Consider the following 3,574-nt stretch of genomic DNA (forward strand, 5'->3'; position numbering starts at 1 on the left):
AAAAGAAAATATTATAAAAATTTTAAAATTAAAAACAGATCTCGAGGACTATATCTATAACGTTACAATTGAAAAGTAATAAAGTTATTTATTTACCATAAAATTAAATTATTTTAACGATTAAAAAGAAAAAAAAAACTTTGGATCAAAATTATAAAATGCATAGGAGACATTTTTGTACTTAACTCAAAAGAAATATTAGAGAACGATACTTCAAGAAACATTTTTGTAATTAACTCAAAGGAACTCTTTCAATTTTCAAAGTTTCAACTTTCTCTACGAAACCACTACCACAATCGGCAACTGTGAGTTGCTGCTACGACGATGACAGTGACCTGGCGGCACCTATAACTTTGTTTTACATCTGGTAAACTCGTTCAGATATATCTTGTTGCCTAAACGCTCAGATGAAAATTTTATTTTCAGATCCGAAAATACAATAGACAAATAGTGCCTAAGTTGATTTGGATTGTAATTGTTTACAACTGCTACTGACCGGTGGCTTATAGATCTGGTGAACTTGTAGATATATTTCTTGTTTTTAATCGACTTATTAGACCTTGATGCTTTGATGTTCGTAATATGGTTTCCTTTTTTGTTTGTTCGAGCATCTAAAGACGTGTCATATTAGTGAGTTTGAACACCTCAAAATAACATTCGAATCCATGGTTGGAAGGAGGATTTGGGGATGAGAAGTTGTCTATTGGAAGGAGCAGTCCATGGTTGCTTTTAATCGTTTAGATGGTGCATTTGGGCAAGTAAACCTTGAGTTTTGGCAGGAAATCATGCTTTCTTTGGACAGATATGAAAATTTTGTTCTTCTTTTAAGGTTTTGTGATGAGAGTGATAAGAAAATCCTTGTTTATGAGTACGCATCCAAATCCTTTTATAAGAGATGTTTAGAATTGCATCCCAATAGCAGTGATCTAACTTAGATCAAATGCTTGACAATATGCATTGAGATGGCTCGTGGACTAGACTACCTTCATAATTTGGTCGAAACCCAACTTAGGAGTATTGCACCATGATATCAAGAGTTCAAACATCCTATTAGATAAATATTGGAACACCTAAGAGCTTAGATTTCAGCAATACTAAATATTGGAAGGAAACGGAACACTTTCAATATACAAACATGAAAATGTGGTCCATGTTTTGGAGTTTTGGTGATACGAGGGATTAGAAGATTGCTGTGTATGAGTATGCATCTAATTTGTATGAGTATGCATCTAAAAGAAGTCTAGACTTGCATCTCAATACAATTGGGATTGCTTGCAGACTAGCATACCTTCATATTTCCACCAGGACCTAACTTAGAGTATTGCACTTTGATGTTAAAAGTTTCAATATCCTAAGGGGATATTGGCATGCCAATATCTTCTCAGATTCTGGCTTGTCCAAATTTGCTCCAGCTAACAAGTTCACATTTATTTTCACCTCCACCATTGGTGCAAATGGATATTGTGATCAACAATATTTGTAAGCCCTATTTTTCACATAAAGTACGATGTTTACTCTTTTGGTGTGGTGTTGTTTAAAGCACTATATATGCAGTTTACAACACTATGTGTGTGGGGGGTTGTGTATTGGCGACAATGATGACTGTCGTTGAACATGAATGGCGGGATGATGTTGTTAACTAAACAAAGTTAATACAATTAGTTTTGCTAATATACGAGATTAAATAAACCATAAAACCTTGAGGAACTTTTAAGCAATAGCTTTTTGAAGCTTGAAGACAGATCATGGAAGATTGAAAGATACCGTGAGAATGCTTGAAAATGCACTTGGATATCAAGTAAGTTGTATATATTTCCAACATAATATATTCCCTAGTATATATTATGTTGGATATACTTATTTTCTAATCAAATGGTGATGCTTTTAACAATTTCTATTTTTACCACTCATCTAAAAAGTAATGCTCTTTTTCTTACTCAAGTTTTCATAGAGATGAATGATCTCGACAACTCAACTCATTTAATTTCCAAAATCCAAATCATAAGATCTAATATGCTTTGGAATTGGATTAAAACATCCAAGAACCAAATATTTTTCTTCAAAAGGACATCAAAATTTACACTACTACACCTATTTCATATGATCTATAAGAGATCCAACAACCATTTATCATGATTCTGTTATGGTAAGCTTATCTTCTATATTTGTATATTGCAGGGCAGGCTAATATAGAAATCTGGGATTACTGATATAGCTGATTATTTCACCTTCATACTCTACGTGTGCCTGGGTGCCCGCAAGGTGTGTTTCGTACAATTGTTTTTGACAAATCATAAGTGTAAAGTAGATAAGTGCATAACTCATAAGGGATACACTCCCTTAATCTCATAAAACTTATTTGCTGAAGTTGTAGTATTTCCTAGCGTCATCATGTGATCTTGATGTATTATTTAAAAGCTGATGTTGGGTTACTTATGCTTTTGATTTTTGCAGCACCTCATTTCTTGTGGTTATTGCAACATATTCATTTGTCCTGACCGATGTTCTCTTGGAATGAGCAATGGTTATGTTCATGTTCTTGAGCCAGTTGATCCAGATATGAAGTTGGAGCCTGATAAATAATTTTGACTCTATGGATACAAGAAATCACTTTTGCTGTTCAAAGAGTTGCAAATTAAGGGTTTTTTATATTTATATTTTTTTTATTTTTAGTATCTATGATTTTGAGATCAAATTGCTATAGAAAAGGGGCATACACATCATTGGGTGGCCGAAGACCAACGTGATGTTTAAGCTTGAACGTGAATTCTAATGTGTTTACAACTAAAGCATGTGGAAGCGATATATTTAAGATGTAATATTTTTTAGAGTCATGTAAGCCATGGTAATATTTCATTTTGAAAAATAAGTGAAGATTCTTATGCTCTAGTGACATCTTGGTTTGTGGTCTGTCTTTACAACAAAGTGGTATTAAAGGCATCGGTTTTGATTAGCCTCTAGAACGATGACAATGGTGTAGTCTTATTTTGACAAATAGGCTTTTCTAGTCTAGGTTAGAGGTGCTAAAACTGGTTAGGTTTATGACTGTTAACTTTTTTCTTTCTTTTTTTTTTTTAAATTTCAGTTTCGGTTAAAACCTAACTGTTAAACAACTACTGATTTGCATTTCTGTAAAACGTATATCAAACTGGTGGTTTGGTTTTAGTTGAACCAGTTATGGAAAAAACATGTCCTGTTGGGCAGGTTAAAAAAAACCGGTTCCTTTGTGCACCACTAGTCTAGGTGATTCCAAAAAAAATTATGCCCAATAACATGTCACAAGTTTGAATGCCTGTGCACATTAAGAACAACTATGAACATAGGTGTATCAGGGTCGTTATGTGGGATCTATTTGAAAGGTGACACAAAAGAAACCAATATCAAAACTTAAAGTTGATCTTAAACAAGGAATCAATTTGATTCATTTTGTAGTTGTTAAACAAATACTGTCGTTTTTTATTCAACTACAACATACATCATATTCACAGTATTCTGCATAAATTGCTTAACATGTTGGAGCACTCTTGCTCAAAATCGATCAAAGTTCAAGGTTTCCATTATTATAATAAGGAAA

The 3,574-nt window shown here is 33.1% G+C and overlaps 1 long non-coding RNA gene across 1 annotated transcript; it reads left to right on the forward strand.

Annotated features, from left to right (window-relative positions):
* Positions 1-209: 209 nt before the first annotated feature.
* On the forward strand, positions 210-2,889 carry LOC111908676 (uncharacterized). The gene is made up of 3 exons (XR_002855948.2): positions 210-1,798; positions 2,179-2,262; positions 2,455-2,889. It is a non-coding gene; the product is annotated as an uncharacterized LOC111908676 (long non-coding RNA).
* Positions 2,890-3,574: the final 685 nt, after the last annotated feature.

Source organism: Lactuca sativa, chromosome 3 (assembly GCF_002870075.4).
Source record: "Lactuca sativa cultivar Salinas chromosome 3, Lsat_Salinas_v11, whole genome shotgun sequence".
Taxonomy (NCBI): domain Eukaryota; kingdom Viridiplantae; phylum Streptophyta; class Magnoliopsida; order Asterales; family Asteraceae; genus Lactuca; species Lactuca sativa.